General features: G+C 47.0%; 1 pseudogene across 1 annotated transcript; it reads right to left on the reverse strand.

Moving 5' to 3' along the window:
* Positions 1-1,193: 1,193 nt before the first annotated feature.
* On the reverse strand, positions 1,194-12,162 carry LOC132685147 (dolichyl-diphosphooligosaccharide--protein glycosyltransferase subunit TMEM258 pseudogene; annotated as a pseudogene). The gene is made up of 4 exons (XR_013550506.2): positions 12,046-12,162; positions 9,206-9,355; positions 2,170-2,213; positions 1,194-2,015 (listed from the first exon to the last, which is right to left on the reverse strand). The product of XR_013550506.2 is annotated as a dolichyl-diphosphooligosaccharide--protein glycosyltransferase subunit TMEM258 pseudogene (transcript).
* Positions 12,163-19,695: the final 7,533 nt, after the last annotated feature.

Here is a 19,695-nt window from a genome sequence, read left to right on the forward strand (position 1 = left end):
TCTTCGGAGAATAAAAAAGGAGCCCTAAAAAGATGTCACTTGCCAGAAGCCCATAGAAGTATAAATGATGCTGTATATTGGGGTATATACTAACCTTTTGGGGACAGATACCAATATTTTGGTCTCTGGACTTCTGCTTCTTCAATTATAGATTATGAGAGTTATTTCTACTTATTCTTAAGAACTTGAGGCAACCACTCAAATTTCTTTTGAGATGCTAATGTCAGGAAACATTCTCGCAGTAAACCCCAATACTGAAATACTGGGAAGGAAACATTCAGAACAGAGGGATAGGTTTCACTGAAATCTTGAGTTCGTTCTCAGATTAAGCTCAGGGATGACACGATCCCTCCCAAACCAGCACAGATAGAGTGCCTGCACTGGATGTGCTTCAGAGCTTTTCCATTTTTATTTCACTTAAAAATATAGGGAATATAAACGTTCATTTATGATCTCTTCACATTATTTTAAATTATTAGTGGTTTTAACAGACACTGGAAAAGAGTATCCCTCCACAAGATTGTGATTATTTTTCTCGTGACTACTCTTTACTCTGTTTGCATAATAAATAAAAGACCAAGAATAGAAAGAAACTCATCTAACATACCTATTGTTTTTCTTTTCTTCTTCATTCCTTCCCTGTCTTCCTCTTTTTTTCTCCTTCCCTCTCTCCTCCCTCCCTTCCCTCCTTCCTTCTCTCCTTTTCTTTCCACAAGATGAAAGTGAGAAGGGAGAACACTACCTCAACAGAGTGTTGTGGGGCATGTTGGTCGGGAAAAGCAAGGCTGAGATGTTTTGAGACTTTGAAATCTGGTTTAGTGCAGGCCTTTCAACTTGAGGGCTTAGAACTGTGTAAGGGCCATGATATGATAGTTTGGGATTGGTAGACACAGAAAGGCAAAGGTTCAAAGAGTTTTAATGTACAAACTGTTGTTTCCTGCTTCCTATTGAGTTGCTGATGGGTCTTTCCAGAAGTTGTTGGAATAAACAATAAAGTTGTTTATGAGTGTCTCCTAGGGGAGTAAGGTTGTGCTGATGAAGGCAGCCCAATAGTGATGTCCCATTAGTGTAGACACTGAACTGTGGATGCAGCACCCCTGGATGGTCCTTCGTACCTGGGGCCATCCCTGCATATCTCCATGTGGTTTGAGTGTCATCTGAGGGTGGTCCTTTCAGCATCTATATGGTTTTAAATGAAAACAGGATCAGCATTACTGATTTTTCCTTCAACCTCAACTTCCAACATAGCTGAGCACAGCACTGTTACTGATCCTTCTTTATTTAAAATGATATTTTGTTGGGATGCCTACGTGGCTCAGTTGGTTCAGCATCCAACTCTCGGTTTCAGCTCAGGTCATGATCTTGCAATTTCATGGGTTCAAGCCCCGCATCGGGCTCTGCACTTGGCAGCATGGAGCCTGCTTGGGACTCTCTCTCTCTCTCTCTCTCTCTCTCTCTCTCTCTCTCCCCCTCCACCACTTGCACTATCTCTGTCTCTCTCAAAAAATAAATAAACTTTGAAAATTTTTAATGATATTTTGTTTATTGTGGACTTTTGGCATTTGTTTTGATTTTTAGAAAAGATTATATTAAAATATGATCTTGAGTACAGGGTGTTTTTTTTTCCCTCAGTCTCATATCTGCCTTTATTGTGAGCTGCAAGTGGACACTTCCAGCAATAGTAAAAAAATAATAATAATTCACAAAAGCCGGGATTTGGGGAAGCCACCTGGTTGTAACCCTTTATATGTAGATGCCAACCCAGAATAGCCGGAAGAAGGCTCCAAAGTCCATGACAAGCAAGGCCACCAAGGAGGTGAGGAGCTTTTATAGATATCCCGAGTGTACTTGGTGGAGGTAATTTCATAAATGAAGAACCAGGTGGTGAAGAACATGCTATGGCCAACAACACCACAGTCAGATGGGAGAAGACAGCCGGGTTCACGGGACTGGCGTATCTGCTCATGACCTCAAGCTCCATTTTGCCAGGCACAAGGTAATCCACTGCTCTGCCACTGGAATAACACATTGGCCTGATTACAGGGTTTTTGACATTCCCTGAAATATGCCCAGGCTGAGTGCCATACCTGTTTCACCCTACTCCCAGCCCTTCTTCACAAACCTCTTAGTCAAGGAGGTCTATTGCTTCAGTGGCTTGATCTAACTCACCTTTTAGTCCAAAGCACATGGGATCGCTCATTTTTCTGGGCCTCCTGTAAAGCATGAAGTGAAGAAACATAAGGAAAGAAGAAAGCAATCTAGAATTCCCCTTGAGTAGTTAGGGTTTCTGTTTGTAAGTCAAGGCCCAGTTTTTTCCTACTCGAATTAAGTTACCTAAATTCTTTTTCCCTAGAAGATAAATTGATGGCCCAAAATGGACACTGGACAATGTCAGGGGCAACCCCTTAAATAAAGCAATGAGTTTCCATCCAGTTTGTGTGTAGGAACAGGTAGGCTTTTGTGTCACAAATCCAATTACCAATCATTGAGAACCACTCAGTGGTCTATTTTTCACCAAAATACCCCTATGAGATAACCAAATAGCACTGTAAAATTTTGAAACCATTTGTCAAGAAAAATTAGGTGTCAGCCAAGAATGTTTGTAACATACAGATCATTAGGTAGATCCAGAGCAAAGAAAAATGTCTTCTAGGACTCGTGAAAGTGAGACAGCCTCCAAATAGGCACCACCTGCTCCCTGGCCCTCTGCTGTCAAGGTCCCAGCTCAGAAAAGGCCACGTACAAAGATTTTAGCCCCCACCAAAGTCCCCAGTATTGGTAAGGTACATGATAGGAAGTTTCTGATTTTGAATGCCTGGCCTGTTGCTGTGTCTAAAAAGTCATCCTAATAGTAAAGTCCAGTTGCCAAGGAAACAAGCTGACTCAGTATAAGAGATTGAAACAAAGGAAAACTGGGTGAGTCCCAAAGTAAAATGTGCACAAGCCTAACAGGAAACATGGTTATATGCCTTAGCCACTTCATGGGCAAATTACCCAGGGGTCAGCCTCAGGCCACTCTGTTTTGGACTATCCTAGGCCCAAAGTAAAAAGACTTGGACCCTCGCTGGGAACCCCTCACCCATAGCATGTACTTCATGGACTCTTGAAGCTTGATGACCCTTAATGGGGGTCATTAAGTCATTTTTGTAGGACCCCGAATGGCACTCAGGAGTCCACAGGGTCCTGAACTGGCTCCCACACTCCCATTCAGCCCAGGCCCCAGGGTTGCCTACAAGTTCCTTCCTTGTCCGTTTGGCATCTGGAAACAGGAATGAAAAAGGATCCAGAAAGAGTCAATCTTGGACATTTCAGAGATGGATGGATCTCCTTAGATAAATGGTTCATAACTTTTCATGGGTCCTAGACCCTTTGAGAACTGAACTAATGCTGTTGGTCGTTTCCTCAGAAATTACACATTGTCATCTACATACAATTCTGAATACATCAGCTCCATACACAATATTGAATGTAACGTCAGGCACCCTTGGGCTTCATGGACCTCAAATTAAGACTGTTTCTCTAGGTAGACCTGCTTCGAAGACTGTTAGGGACCTCTGAGATCCCAACAGAGGCAGAGCATAAGGAGGGGGCTGCCAGCATTCTCCTGGCTTCCGGATTCAGACACAGCAGACATCGGCCTGGAAGCTTGTGAGAAGAGGTTAGTTTTTCAGTTACCCAGGGAGATGCTGGCCAGGTCATCCACTGGAGAGATAGTCAAGAGCTTGCAGAAGGAATTAATTCACTTCCAGAGTCAGCCAGATAGCCCAGGTCCCAGGCAACAAAGACAACTGTTTACCCAATGGGTCTTCTGGGGAGTTGATCTCAGAAATTCTGAGCCTGCCCTTTTAGACAGCAGCCAAACTGAATGCCAGGCAACTTTGTGGTCAGTTGGGGTTAGACCAATGGTGCACAGGGCAGGCTTGTTCTGAGGCAAGGATGTCCCTACCATTGTGTCAACACAAGAGTGAAAAATCAGCCTTAGCCGGGGCCTCCGAAGGGCATCTTGACAACATGAAAGCACTCATGCTTTCATGAGGTGGAAGAGGGACTGGGAAAGGGGCAGGTGGCTCTGAGCTCAGTGAGTCAGGGGGTGGCATCTAGATGTAACGTGTGGGCTTCTCTTGCAGCCCCTGTGGCCCTGAGGTCACTCTCCCCACCTCCTTGCCCTTAAGTCGGGTGCTCTGAAAAGAACACACAGAAAGCAGAGAGAGCCTAAGAAAACTGGGGAGAGAATTCCTGGGAACAATAAGAACCTGCACATTTCTGGGTGCCGCAGCATCTGGGGCGGGGTGACAGCACAGTGCACCCCTCTTGAGGGGCAAATGGAGATGATAAACCCCATCACCCATGGAGCAGCCCCTAAGCTGACAGCCCCCTCGAAGATCAAACATTTGGCCTCACTTCACATGCCACCTACTCTGCTCTAGTGGAGAAGTCACTCTGCCGGGGCCCCCTTGCCCACTGCTTGAGGCGACAGGAGAGTGAGACTGAGGTAAGTGCACCAAGGGCAAGTACAGGCGGCAGGAGTCCTGGGAGCCGGAAGACAGGACCTCTCAGTCACAAGCTAGTTGTGGGATCTTGAGCAAGCGACCCGGTGTCTCAGGGCTTTCTTTCACTTCAAAAACTGTAAGCTCTGACAGAGGTAAAGCACTAAGTGCTCAGAACCCACCCAAGCACCATGAGCTCTCCTGTGCTGGCTCTCCTGACACCGTCCTCGCTGTGGAGGAGGGGGCATGATAACTTCAGTGACCCTTGGGGACACTGCTTCCCACACAGCACAGTCCTGAGGGCCAAATGGGATGACAAGTGACAACCTTGCTTTTGTCAAGGGTCCAGCAGGAACATGGTCATGAACTCTGGGGATTCTTCACATCCCAGTTCTTTCTGACAAGATGAACGGTGCCCATCCCGCAGGGCACAGCAGACTCTCTGTGGGAGCTTCTTTTAAATGACATAAAACAAAAGCATTCTTTTTACTAATCTTAATTTTGAAAATTTTCTTTCACATGAAGCCACAGATACACAAGTAGGAAGAACCTTAAACATATCTTTGGCACAGATTCATAAAACATTCGCTTCACAAAAAATTCTAGAAACTGGAAGGGAAAAAAAGCATTCTTGAAAAGAATTACATTTATACTAAAGTTCTCAATCCCCAAGTGAAATGGAGGTCAGAGGGAGGCCCCTCTTCCAGCCCAAATTCCACTCCGGGAAAAAGAGAGGAAGCACTGCCTTGAGACCCCCGCCCTCAAGTCTCCCTAGAAATGATTTTACACTGCTTGTGTTTGAAGCACTTGTTTCAAAACTTGTGCTTGCTATGAATACTTTCTTGGTGCTGTCACTTCTGTCCTGTCCTTGGCCAGAGTTTGCCCTGTAGCCACTGGCAGCGGTGAGGAGGTCAGGAGCTCTCTGGTACTAAAGAAGCTCGCCTGCATTCCAGATGGGTCCACGGTTTTGTCATTTTTCCTCCAGTCCTTGACTCCTTGTTAAGTTTTTACTTGCTCAGATGGTTTTTGCCTGTTGCTTGGTATTTCTGCACTTTTTCATACCTTTCATTTCTCTCATCCTTTCTGCATATCTAAGGCCATCACCGCTGCTCACTCTAGCCCTATGGGCCTCTGCAGGCTGGGGTACCCCTCTGGAGCACCAGCAAGTGTGGCCTTGCACCTTCTGCACCCAGATTAACTGCCTTGAGGCCTCTTGGGGGATTCCCTAGGCGAGGCAGAGTCCCATTCTCGGGCACATTTAGAAGCTAGAGAACCAGTTTGAACATTGCTGATAGGTTGTGAAGGACTTTCCTAATTCCAGAAGGTGGGTCAAAAGAGCCCTCTTGACTCAGATGTGATTTTTCTGGAAGGATTTTATGACTATATCTTCTGAGAGCTGAATTTTGGATTCCAGCCTTGTGGGGGTTTCAAAAGGTAATTCTGCTGCTTTAGCCTTCTATTCACAATCTGGCCATACTCTAGGCACTTGCTATATTTCTGTGCAGGTATTTTTAAACTTTGGCTCAGTTCATCGTTGATTCACTCAATGTCTCCAAGAATAAAGTGGTAATAAGCACTGGCTTCCAGAACACATCAAGAAATGGGCCCAGACCATGGATCCACAGGCAGCATAGACCTTAAATCGCCCAGTCCTTCTTAACAGATGTTATTTCATTAAAAGCCCTGACCTTGCCACACCTTGAAGTCTTGGGCCTCTTGTAGGCCAGAGTCAGAGGTGTTGAGTTCTTGGGGCCACATGGGCCTCCTAGCATATCCAGCCCTCTTCATGCACTTCCATTCCCAGACTTGCTTCTCCACTCTCTGGTCTTCTCTGATACACAGTGAACCTCCTCACTTCACTCACTCTGTCTTTCATTCTGAGGGTCCTCCGATGACCTCCTTTAGCTGGTGTCTATCCTGTGATGGGCTCCTGGTCTGACACTCATTCTGCCTCTCTCACACACTGAGCTAGAAGTGGGGTGGCCCCTCAATCCTGGACCTTCCCAACCCCTCACCAAGCCTCAGGAACCTGATGTTTCCCAGGGACCCAATGGTCTGGGGAGAGAAGACCCCTAACAGGAGAACAGCTGCTCAGAAACACTGTGTGGGTGGAGACTGGCACACCTCCTGATCTTTCCCTAGTCCCACCCCAGTGAAGCTGCACCCAGAACACATGACTGGACGTTTCTGTGGCAATGCTATACAACCTAAACTGTTGTCTCTGCATCACTTCCAGGTCTCCACATCCCCATCTTTAATTCAGTGCTCAGATGTCCTGATGCAATGAGCCAGAACACAAAGAAATGGCGGTTCAAATGGAGGGTCAGGGTCCTAGGGAAGGGATGGCCAGGGTACTTTTGACAGGAGAAAGAGGGCCTTGAGGTCAGGGCCTATGAACCTAGGGACCAATGCTGTACTACCTGGGTGATCAGGGATTTGGGGTTTAAAAAGCTTAGGTTAAGGAACAAGCGTAAAAGACCCATGAGAGGGAGCCTAGAGGTTCATGGAGCCCCAGGAAGCAGAGATACAGAACCAGCTAGTAAGGGAGTAATAGGGCAAGGGGACAGAACAGCTTGTCCTAATGAAGGCCTCCTCCATTGCAAAGCAGTCATATGATGAGCCTCCCGGCCACTGTAGACATGTGAATGTGAGCAGACTCCTTGGCATTCTTGCAAGGGAATCTGAGCCCTGGCTCAGATATTGGGTGGGAGTGAAGAAAGAGGCTCTTTGTAAGTGTTTCAAATCATAGTTACATATCACATAGTTTGAAGAACCAAATATCTCTCTAAGGCTACATGACAGAAAACAGCGACTCCCTTTCTCCTTCTCCCACTGCCTGCTCCCAGAGGAAATCATCCCCAAGTTGGGCTTTTCCATCCCTGAGCTCTGCCAGGTCACGTTTCACTTCCTCTGAGGTCCTGCCACCTTCTCCTCGGCTCTTGTATCAAAACATGTGTCCCTTGTTTGCAGAGGTAACTCCTTTATCAGTTTGCGTCATGTGAGACAAGATGTTCGGTCAAACCTTCCAGGTGACTCATAGCAGGTTTTCTTACTCATCCATATGTGTTTCCTTTACTTCTCTTTCTGTGCGGTATCTTCAAAGTGACCCTTTGCTGCTTCTTTTTCCTTAACTCATCTTGAAGGCAAGTTTTTCCTGGGCCATATTTGCATAAGACATTTATGTCAGGAAGACTCAAGCGTTGTGTCCTAGGTTTGCACAGATTTTGTTGTGATTCAAGTTTTTGTATGTAATCATGTTTCTCACCTTAAAAGAAGTAGTGGGATATTTTGTATATGAGAGGTTATAAAGGTAAGATATAAAGAGCACTAATAAAGGCCAGTATCGGGCGCCTGGGTGGCTCAGTCGGTTAGGCGTCCGACTTCAGCTCAGGTCACGATCTCGCGGTCCGTGAGTTCGAGCCCCGCGTCGGGCTCTGGGCTGATGGCTCAGAGCCTGGAGGCTGCTTCCGGTTCTGTGTCTCCCTCGCTCTCTGCCCCTCCCCCATTCATGCATCTCTCTCTGTCTCAAAAATAAATAAACGTTAAAAAAAATTAAAAAAAAAATAATAAAGGCCAGTATCTTTGTAAGTAAAGACTCAGCCTATGAAATAGAACACACCATTATCTCAGATGTCTTCTGCATGCCTGAGCCTAAGTCTACCATCCCAAGGGTGAAAAACATTGGCACTGGATGTGGACATAACCCCCTGACCCACTCTAAGGTCCACTTTTATCTTCCGTTTTAGTGATTTCCTTGATTTCCTTTGTAGTTTTACTACATTTGTGTTGTATCCTGAAAGGGCTGGCCTCCTATGCCCTTGAACATTCTCTGTCTGTGGCCTTGTGCCCAGGTCTTCCTCTCAAGTACTTGGGATTCGGCCTCAGCCCAGAGGCCAAGCTCTTCACACAAGCCTTTTCGATGTCAAAAAACCAAGACTCAGCGTGGTTTTACACCCAACACATTTTGGCGTTTCCTGGATAGCCACTAGCCCCAGAGGCTTGCCCCCTCACCTTACCGCCCTGACATGGCAATCATGTGCAAAAGAGACCCTAGAAATAATAGGCATGGCACTACCCTTTACATTTAATTAGCTCCACATTTTTTATTAGTGCACCATTAAATGGTTGACCTGCTGACCTACTTATCTATCCCACAGGGTAGGAAAAGCTATAAAATCTAAAAATGAAGTTCAATGGTTCAGAGGTTAATTTTGTACAGGCAAATGTACAAAGCATTAATAAAATATTATATTAATAAAAACATTTTAGGGTCTGTACGCTTTACAGGGTGACTTGGAAAGCCGGGCTGTGTCCGTGAACTCATGCCCTCCGGAGACATGTGATATAGTTCTGTATCAAACCCCTCAAAAAGGTTACTTCTCGTCATTCTAATATTGCTGGTTACTGTTATAATTTAACCACTCAGTCTTGTCTTCGGCAGACGGTTTCTGCTTTTGTGCCATGCTTGCTGGAAGATCCATTACAAGTTAAAAACCAGAAATTGCATAGCCAACAAAGGACTGTCTCAAAGCCAGGGTGGAAGGGATCGGTTGGATACTAAGCAAAGGATGCTACAAAAAGACTCATGGGTACAGGATTCTTAGCAACAGCTAACATTACCTGTAAGACTATCCCAGGGAACTGGGCAAGGAGTCCTAGGATTCTGAGTTTGAAGAGAAACAAGTAAGTCACCACGACTCTGGGGCTGGGGCACTGACCTGTTTCAAGAGTCCTCAATGTATTGTTTCATTGTGCATTGGCATGGCATTGCCCTCAGTGTCCAGGGGGGGCAAAGTCCCACAACTTCAGTCAATGGGCCTTCATGCTGACTTACAACCTCCACGAATAGACAGTAGCAGGCCTGTGCCCTGGTGGAGAAGAAAATGGAGACTCAGTGATAGCCAGCCCAGCAGGCCTCCTGCCCCTCAGTCTCCAGCCCCCATGATGAGATGACACAACGAGGCTCATGCCTGGCGAGACATCTGTGGCTCACGCTTCTCCAGGCTCATCGTCTGCTTCAGCCCTGCCCAAAAGGGGTCTTGGCATCAAGAAGAAATCTTATATTTTGAAGCAGTCCGTGATGTGGCCAGTCAGGACAATTTACCTACTCCCAGCCCTCAGCCTGCTCCTTTTCCCAGAGCAAGGCAGTGAGACAGAGAAGGCATTTGAGAGCAAGGCTAAAAACCAGTTGGGATCAAAGTCACACTGGCTGAGCATATGGAACCTGAGTGACAACTCCTGAGTTCATGCCCCAGCTCTGCCACAGGAGCTGTGGCCACTCTGCATTTCTGTTCTCCCTTTCTGTAGAATGATGATGAGAGCCTCACCATTTTGGCTTGTTACAAATCTTGAATGAATTAATGCGTTCAAAGAACTTAGAACGGCACAGCATCATGAGTGACCATGGTGTTATATCTCATTTTCACTTGGAGACCCGGAGGAAAATGGTTTCTTTGAGCTTTGATGGCCGCTGATTCAGCCCCAGCCTGGATATCAGCTAACATCATGGGTAAGTGCTTCATCAAGGGCACTCATTGATGACATGGGAGCAGGTTTCTGAAGTCAGTACAGTATGTTCCTGTAGTTTCCCTAGAACAATGTTGTTCCCTCCCTCCTGCCAGAGCCCCTGTACCTGCCTGCGCCCCCTCCCTGCTGGAGAACCTGATATTTCTGCTTCCATTTTTGCCTCCACTTCTTCAGGGCAGAATTTCTGTTCCCCCAGGAGCAAGGTAGGTGAGAAAAAGGCTATGGCCAAGCTTCACTCCATGTTGCCAGACCTGAGCAACTTGCCTGACACATTGCCAAGCATTCCACGTAACAGATGCTTCTGTCAGAAATGCTGTTGTGTGTATCATTTGGAAGTTATAAAGCAACAATGTCTCCTGCTGAAGTTTAAATTTCACCGACCTTTGAAGTAAAGTTTTAGTGAATATCCTTGTCAATAATTATCTTGTGCATGTCATTGTTTTATAGAATAACTTTTTATTTTTTAAGGTTTATTTTTGAGAGAGAGAGAGAGAGAGAGAGAGAGAGAGTGTGTGTGTGTGTGTGTGTGTGTGCAAGTGGGGGAGGGGCAGAGAGAGGGAGACAGAATCCAAGCAGGCTCTGAGATGTCAGCATAAACTGTGCTTGAACCCACAAACTGTGAGGTCATGACCTGAGCTGAAATCAGATGCTCAACTGACTGAGTCACCCAGGCACCCCTCTTAGAATAATTTTTTAGTAATAGAATTATTGAGTTCGTGTAAGAATTTTGACACATACAGCCAAATAAGACTTCCAAACAACTTGCGACCAATTTACACTCTTACCAGCAGTAAACTAGTATTCCTGTTTCCTGAACCTTTGCCAAATGCATATTTCATAGCCTCTATCTCTCTATCTCTATGTATCACTGCCAGTTTCCTAGACAAAAAAAATTGTAAGTCTTTGTGAATTATAAAAGTTCCCGTGAAAGTTTATCAGTTGGCTATTGCCAGCATAGCAATAGCAATCCACAGAAACAACATGTGATCCCTTCTTAGGCTCTTGCAGTAGTTTAGAGAAGGAGGAGTGGAGCAGTGGGGAGCAATGGGATTTAGCCATGAACCAGATAGGAGATGGGGGAGAAAACAAGGTCAAAGCCGGCTCCTTCCCTGGAAATGGGGAATGCTGATGGATGATCAAGTTTTTTGAAGCATGATCATCAGTAATTTTATCTTGACCAGGCTCAATTTGAGATCGTTATTAGACACCCACGTGTGGATGTATATAAGGTAGATTGCCATTTGGGCCTTGTGTCCAGAAAAACGGACTGGAGACAGCAGTTTGGAGAGTCAGCCCACAGGATTGAACCGACAGCCTCAATAACTTCACTTAGTGGGGTGACGAGAAAAAGAGGAAAGGTCTAAGGCTAATCCTGCCACCAATCTCAGGTGGAGAAGGTGAGGTTCAGGGGGACCCACTGAGAAAAGACCAAGGAACATCCCCTCAAGCAAAGTGGGAAAAGGACTTCAAGGAAGAGGGAAGGTGAGGTAAAATGGAAAGCCTGAAGGTGTGGCTGGGAGCGAGAAATGGGTATCACCCCCGCAGGGGCAGTTAGTGCAACCTCTTAACCACTGTAATCAGGGCTCCAAATCCACCTCCCCAAAAGGCTCTTCCTTCCTCAGGGTCATGGATGGCCCAACAGCTCCACACGTCGTTTACCAGACGCAAAACTCCCAGACCACACACACCCAGTCCCAAGTCCTAGGTCCTAGGGGTCAGCAGTGGGCCAGACTGTCCCCTCCAACACTCCCCTCCAACCCAATGTCTGACAGTAGGAAAGGCGCACTTTGCTCAAGACGCCCAAGGAATGTTATTACCTTGAGGAAGAAAGGAATGATTATCGAGGAAGAAACAACTTTGGTGTTGGGGACACGGAGTCAAGGACCTGAGAGGCCAGGGTAAGTAGAAAGAATCTGCAAGGTGACTCGGATGAGAAGGGAGGAGGGGCCCAAATCTTCACTAACCAACAAGGGGGACGGTGGGGACTCCGAAAGACTTGTTTTCGCGCTGTCGCAGCCCCTCAGCCGCTCACCTGCTCCTTGGGTACCTGTGCCTGTCTCCCTAGGTGAGGCCACTTCCTCTGGGGAAAGTCCTCCTCTCCCCAGCTGGCCCAGGCTGTTTGTGATCCCCTTGGCAACACGGGGCCCAGGGCGGGACCGCGAGGGGCGGGGCCGGGAGGGCGCTATTGTGATGCGCCTGGAGCGGAGCCACGGATTGGCCGGCAGGTGCGGCGTGGGGCGGGGCTAGCAGAGGGGCGGGCCGAGAGGCCACCAGGAGGCTCTTGAGGCAGCTGCAGCTAAGGGAGCCGGCCAAACACTCAGGAAAATTCCCATTGCTGGGGCCTGGCAAAGCTAGAAGGAGGCAGGGGCGCCTGGCTGGCTCAGTCGGCAGAGGATCCGGCTCTTGATCTCCGGGCTGTGAGTTCGAGTCGCACGTTGGGTGTAGAGATTACTTAAAAAGATATAAGAAGGCATATGCCCTTTACCACTGCGAGTGAAGAGGCTACGAGGCTACGGAGACTTCAAACACAGTCAGTGAAGGAAGTGAACCATGGTCCTGCAGTGGAACCTTCCATGCACCCCAGAAGGCCTGGAATGAAGCTCTAAGGGGCTCAGGCAGGACGGGAAAGTTGTCCACGAGGTGTCCTCTGGGGGTCGGAGCTGGGCAGAGCCCTGTGCTCTTCTTGACACGTTTACAGAGGTGCTGGTGGCCCCCTGCCTGATGGGTCTGGTTATCAGGAGGAGTTCTGAGCGTATAGTGTGGGGAGCCATTTTATTCTGGGGAGTTCTTTTTATGGGGGACTACTTCCTATGAGTACGAATAAGTGGGGCAGCAAATAACTTTAATTTGGCCATCAGGACAGTGCTGTGGAGTAGACAGGGCTTACCAAGGCATGGAAAAATTATCTTATTTCAGCATTTCAACAGCTAGTAAATATAATGCCAGCCCATATTTACTGAGCCCTCACTAAGCCTGTCACTGACTGTTCTGAGCTTCTACATAGAATAACTCATTGCATTCTCAGCCCGGTAAGGTAGGTTCTGTGATTAGCACATTGGTTGGGAAGCACAGAGAAATTAAAGGAACTTCCAGGTCCCACAGCCAGTGTATAGCAAAGTAAGGAGTTAGATGCAGTCTCTCGGGCTCAAATCTTTCCACACGTGACTGCCATACCTGTGAGCTCCAAGAATCTAACTCTCTGTCGTCACCCGGTTTTCAGCCTGGCTCACAAATTTATTCTTGTCCCATTGCCTCTCTGTGGGAGATGAAGGGCAGGGTGAGAACCATGGGAAGGAAAATAAATTGTACCTCCCAGCCACAGCAAGGAATGCTTCTAAGTTTTCTCTTTGATGCCAGGGCTCCTGTGGGCTGAAGCTGAGAGTGGCCCCCTGGCCTCAAGTGCTCCTGGAGAGAGAGGAATCTCCCAGATGTCAGCATGTTCTACAGTTGTTCTTGACTAAACAGGCAAACGCACAGACAGGAACCAGAGATTTATTTGCAGAGTGAGTCAGTGGGAACAAAGCAGTTCCCCTCTGTTATTTACAATAATTTCCACAGCCCTGCACTAGAGGGCGACATATGGTTACTGAGGGCAGGCACCACTCAGGCTCCCCTGGCAGGCCACAGACTTTCAATATCTCTCAATGAGTGAAATCAGACTTACTGAAGGACCATGCAAGTTATGACGATTTCCTGTTTCTCTGTTAATTCATGATGTTGGAACCAAAGTCCGCTCTTCCCGAGCAGCTCCCAGTAACTGAGCAAAGCAGGAGGCTCACTTGGCCAACTCCACCCACTGCTGCTCTACTCAAAAGGCGGTCCTTGCTCTGAGCTCCTGCAGAGATGACCAAGACTTTCGCAAGCCTGCGGCAGGGACTGAGTCCCCCTCTCCCCAGGCCTACATCCTTCTGCTTTATCTCACAGGAGTTGCTCCCCAACCAACCTCTTGCACTTCTCACTTTGACCCAGAGCGTCTGAACTGACACAGTCTGTCTTCAGTTGCCAACAATCAGATTTGGGGTCTGGTGAGAAGTTTTTCAACCATCAGCGTGGATCTGGTGCCTCATCTCTGCTCACCCTGTGATGTGTGGAACAGATATTTAGGGTGTGGAATAATGGCAAAAAGAACAGAAAGTTAGATTGGGCCAAATTTAATGAGGTAGGCCTATTAAGCAGAAAGTACAGATAACAGATTGTTGTAGCTCGAGGGGCTAGAAAGTATTATAACAGGGGTTTTTTGTTGACTAAAAAAAGATGAACCCCAAAGTGGTCTACACTAAATGAAGTTGAAATTCCAGAACTGCCTTGATATACTGTAGAGGAAGGTATCCAAAGGAAAGGGAGATGGTAATATTAGGGTGTATTTATTGATAAGCAAGAGCTGCTCACCCACCCCAGGAGGGTCCAGAAGAGACACTTTTCACCGTGACTGTAAGAAATAAATTTGTCAGGGGCCTCCAGCATCCTTGAAGATCAAAAATTACAGTGGGAACTGCTGCCACTGAATTGGATCACCAAATGCAATGGGGATAATTGGATCATGAAGTGGCAAGGGCTAAGTGATGGCCCTCAGTCACCAACAGGCAAGGTGGTCATGGTTACCGTTATGAACAACAGAGTCAATGCAATAATCAGAATGGTCTGACTCACAGAGACCTTATGATGTTGGCTAATTGATCATGGTATCCCTAGAAGAGAAGTAGATGAGCACCCTACTAAACTCTTACTTGATCTGTATTAGTAGACGAATTCTAGGTCAGGTGAACAGAATTCTAACCTGAATCATAAAAACAGAGAGTCACAGCCTTCGTTCGATTCCCAGTCTTATGCCATTTTACAGACCCAGAACTTCTTAAATAAAGGGGAGGCCAGGTCCCTTTGAGGAAGGACCCCACTAAACTGCCAAAAACTTATATTGTTACTCTTTCTCTCAGCGTTCCCCAAAGGGACTAACAGCTACTTGCCAGGCACTACTGTGCATTGGAGAAAGAGAAATAATTATACCTTTCAGAGATTATTGGACACAGACCCTCAACTGATTCCTGGAAACCCACCATTCAGAGCAGAGGCTTATGGAACACAGGTGATCCATGGAGTTTTCACTCAGGTTCATCTCACAGTGGGCACAGTGGATCCCTGATGCCACCCTGTGGTTATTTGTCCAGTTCCAGAATTGGAATAGACACACTCAGCAACTGGCAGAATTCTCACACTGGTTCCCTGACCTGTGGAATGAGGACTATTACAGCAAGAAAGGCCAAATGGAAGCCACTAGAACTGCCTCTACCTAGGAAAACAGTAAACTAAAAGCAATACTGCATTCTTAGAAGGTTTGCAGAGATTAGTGCCACCATTGAGAACTTGAAGGATGCCAGGAGTGATTTCCACCACATCCTGACTCAACTCCCCTATTTTGGCCTGTGCAGAAAACATAATGATCTTGGAGAATAACAGTAAACCTGGTTGTTTATTTTTCCTGGAAGTAGAGATGGCCAGAGGCATAAGTCTCTGTCAATTCATGGGTTGCAGCCAGTATTTGGTTAGATGATCAGGGATTTGGAAGCAACACAATTGGAAAATTGGTGATGGTGAGGTTTTGGGAAGAGGTGTGTGGATAGATCTCTCTGGGCAAAGAAACATGATTTTTGCCCTGTGTGAATTCTCACCAAAGGGTGATCTCAGCAGAGGAGTATTTTAATAATCAAGTAGATAGGATGACCCATTCTGTGGTTACTGTTCATCCCTTTTTCCCAGCCACTCCAGTCATCACCCAATGGGCTTATGAACAAAGTGACCCTGATAGGAGAGATGGAGGTTATGCATGGGCTCAGCAACATGGATCATTCACCAAGGCCAGCTTGGCTACAGCCACTGATGAGTGCCTGACTTGCCAGCAACAGAAACCATGAAGTCCCCAGTATGGCACCGTTCCCAAGTTGATTATGTTGAACAGCTTCCATCATGGAAGGGACGACAAACACTTTGGTTTAATGGAAATAAATGCTTACTCTGGATATGGACTCCCCTTTCCTGCCTGCAATGCTTCTGCCAAAACCACCATCTGCGGACTTGCAGAATGCCTTACCTACCATCTTGTGTTCTACACAGCATCACTTCTGGTGAAAGAACTCGTTTCACAGCAAATGAAGTGAAGAAATGGGCCTGTGCTTATGGAATCCACCGGTCTTACCACGTTTCCCATCATCCTGAAGGAGTTGGCTTGACATAATGGTAGAAAGGACTTTCAAAGATTCAGTTCGGTGCCAGGTCGTTAGAAATGCCTTGAGGGACTGTCACAATGTCCTGCCAGATGCAGAAATCAGCATCCGATATATGGTGCTAATTTCCCCATAGCCAGGATTCATGGGTCCAGGAATCAAGAGGTGGAAATGAAAGTGGCTCCACTCACTATTATCCCCCAGGATCCACTAGCAAAAATTTTGCTTCCCACCCCCACCACCTTAAACGCCACTGATCTAGAAGCCCTAGTTCCAAAAGGAGGCACGATAATGACTCCGTTGAACTAGAAGTTGAAACTGCCACCTGGCCACTTTGGGCTCTTCATACTCCTGAGCCAACAGGCAAATAAAGAAATTACTGAGCTATGTAGAGTGATTGATCATGATTACCAATGGCAAACTGGGCTGCTACCAAACAGTGGAGGTAAGAAAATATATCTGGAATACAGAAGATCCCTTAGGGAGTCGCTTAGTACTACCATGCCCTGTAATTTAAGTCCATGGAAAACTATAACAGCCAAGTCAGGCATGACTGTGGATGGCTTAGACCATTCAGGAATGAAGATTTGGGTCACCCTATCAGGTAAAGAATCACAACTACCTGAGGTGCTTGCTAAAGGCAAAGGGAATACAGAATTGGTGGTGAAGAAAGCCATTATAAATACCAGCTGTGATGACATGAACTCTGACTGATAGAAATACAGTTTTTTAAAATAATTTACATAAATAATACCCTACTACATTTGAGGATTACTGCTTAATGAGGTCCCTTTGTATAAGACAGTATCTCATCCCTGTGGTTGGGCACAGACTGACTTTAAGAAGATGGATGGCAAATGTTCATAAGAGTGGCAGTTCCCACCCCAGGACATGTTGGCTTCCATGACTGTGGTCTCATGAAGCAAGAAATCTCATAGCCACAGTCAAGGTGAAATGTGTGGGATGCTGGACGGTTCTGGACAGGCTGGAAACCATCAACTCTTATTTGAAGGAAAACATGCCAGGGGGGCATAGAGGCTTGCTCTGTTGGGACCATGGATTAACCTCAGCTGAGCACTAAGGTCTTGACCCTGAAGGAAGCCCTACCTTGGTAGATCCTCCACCTTCCCTGTAACCTCTTGCCTGGTGGTCTTCTTTCCTCCCAACTCATCAGTTCTTGGATGGGTCCCAGCCGGCAGGGGGGGGGGGGGGCGGTGGCGGGCAGAGGGGGGTGGAATCTGGCTGTTCCATTGTGGCAGATGAAAGATGGCCATGAATTTTTTGGAACTTCGCCCATAGAAAAGTGGGGTCTTTGTCCCCTGCCCTTAAATTTGGGCAGGCTCTTTAACAGCTTTGACTAATAGAATACAGAGGAAATAGTACTGGACCAGCTTTGGGCTCAGGATTTTATGTCTCTTAAGAATACTCAGCTTTTGGGTTCTTGGCTTCCATGTAAGAATTCCCACTATCCTTCTGAAGAAATCATATTGAGAGACTCTGAAACTGCAGAAGAATCTGCTGAGCCCAGCCTCTGCCCGTCTCTACCAAAGCACCAGGCATGTGAATGAAGCCATTAAGGGCCCTCCAGACCACTCCAGCTACCAGTGAACACCAGCAAGCAACCACAGTGCACACTCACTGAGCAGGAGTGGCTTCCTGAACCCTGCCTGCCCTCTTTACCCATGAGATCATGGCTGTTGTTTTAAGCCAATGAGCTTCAGGATTGCTGGTCATGCCACCATGGATAACCCAAGAAATACATTCTATATTCACCACTGGCAGCAGAATTGGAGATGGGGCTCCATTTACCCTGGTGCTAGGCTGGTGGGAGCCCAGAGCAGTGGTCCCAGGTTCTCCCTCCTCACAAACACCTGAGAACTCAGCTCATGGGCAGACCGCCTGCCAGCGGGATGATGCGAAGGGCCAGGAAAGAGACAGCAACAGGAACAGGGTGTTCCTTTGTCCCCATTCATGGCCAGAGAAAGCTCATCCCCTCAAAAATTAAAAAGAAGGTTCTTACTCTCAAAGAGCTCACATGAAAACAGCTAATACTGATTACTACTAACAGTCTACCGTAAGCTCTTTTAACCTTCCTTCAAACCCTGCAAACCCTGTGATATGAGTAGTATTGTGAGCAGATGGGGAAAACCAGGCCCTAAAATGTTAATTTCCCTAGCACACAGATACTGGCTGAGCCAGAATTCAAACCCATAAAGCAGTCTAGCTCCAGAGAAGTCTGTGTTGCCCTCCAGCTTTCATTAGGAAAGGAAGGGCCTGGGTAGTATGAGAAGGACTCTGATGGGTTGATATAAAATATAAAGAGAAGGCATGCTCATAGAAGGATGGAAAGACTGACTGGACCAGATGGAAGAAGCTGGCAAGGGAAGGGGTGGCCTGGAATAGGAAGAGAAGAGGAGAGAGCAACAAATTTGAGATCAGGGTTTCAATAGGGTATGGAGGCCCAGAAGGAAGAAAGAGCTAAATGGTTAGCAGAAAGACGGGGGAAGAGAGAAAAAGGCCCTGGCTCAGGGGCATGAGGGTAGAAGCTGGCATCCTACGGGCTCAGGTTGGCTCAATCCCCTCCATCCCCAGTCTCCTTGGATGGTGTCTCCTCTCCTTGCCTGCTGGCTTCTTGGCACAAAGAATCCAAAGTTAGTAGGGGACAGTCATGGCTTCACATTTGCTGATAAAGTCATGGCCCTCTGGAGCCAGGATCTCTAGGCTTACAGGGCCTAGAGTTGTGGAGATAGAAAATATAAATTCTGGGGGCGCCTGGATGGCTCAGTCGGTTAAGCATCCGACTTCAGCTCAGGTCATGATCTCATGGTTTGTGAGTTCAAGCCCCACGTCGGGATCTGTGCTGACAGCTCAGAGCCTGGAGCCTGCTTTGGATTCTGAGTCTCCCTCTTTCTCTCTGCCCCTCCCGCACTCATGCTCTGTCTCTCTCTATACATAATATAATAAATGAATGTTAAAAAAAAAAGAAAATATTGGGGCGCCTGGGTGGCTCAGTCGGTTGAGTGCCAACTTCGGCTCAGGTGATGATCTCACGGTTTGTGAGTTCAAGCCCCGCGTCGGGCTCCGTGCTGTCAGCTCGGAGCCTGGAGCCTGCTTCCGATTCTGTGTCTCCCTCTCTCTCTGCCCCTCCCCTGCTCATGCTCTGTCTCTCTTTCTCTGTCAAAAATAAATAAACATTTAAAAAAAATTTTTAAAAATATATAAATTCTGGAGGCAACTGGGTGGCTCAGTTGGTTGAGTGTCAGACTCTTGATTTCAGCTCAGGTCATGATCTCACGGTTTGTCAGATGGAGCCCTGTGTCGCTCCACGCTGTCAGCAGAGCCTACTTGGGATTCTCTCTCTCTGCCCTGCCTACACTCACATGTGTGTGGTATGCGTGTGTGTGTGTGTGTGTGTGTGTGTGTTTGAAGTTATTTTGAGAGAGCACATGCATGCATGCGCGCTC

Source organism: Panthera onca, chromosome D2, assembly GCF_046562875.1.
Source record: "Panthera onca isolate mPanOnc1 chromosome D2, mPanOnc1 haplotype 2, whole genome shotgun sequence".
NCBI classification, from domain to species: Eukaryota; Metazoa; Chordata; class Mammalia; order Carnivora; family Felidae; genus Panthera; species Panthera onca.